Genomic DNA, 431 nt, shown 5'->3' with positions numbered 1-431 from the left:
CCCGAGAGTCTCCCTGGGAAACCACAGACCTCGATGTTCCCGAGACAAACCCTGCTCGTGGAGACTGGAACCTTCCCACTTTGCTGTGCCTTACTCTGCCCCTGAATAAAGAGCCCTGACTCTGTACTGGTCGTTGTTGAGTGAGGGGTAACGGTGTGGAGATCACAGCCGCTGCCATCCCCACCACCATCGAACACCATCAGTGTTAGCAATGTGTGCGTTCTGAGGACAGGTGACACACGGGTACTTCAGCCATGACACGCCTTGTTGGGAGTTTGTTCTCCCTAGCCTCTGCTCTCACCTGCTTACCTTTAAAACCTGAAAATCGGATTTCAGAAGAAAGCTGGCTTCTTGAACAGCAAGCCACTCATGCCGCGTTCCCCTGAGCATGACGTCTGTGTCTGAGCATGTGCCAGTCTTGAGTCACCTGG

Source organism: Ochotona princeps, chromosome 15 (assembly GCF_030435755.1).
Source record: "Ochotona princeps isolate mOchPri1 chromosome 15, mOchPri1.hap1, whole genome shotgun sequence".
In the NCBI taxonomy this organism is placed as follows: Eukaryota; Metazoa; Chordata; class Mammalia; order Lagomorpha; family Ochotonidae; genus Ochotona; species Ochotona princeps.
Note: the sequence above shows the minus strand (reverse complement) of the source record.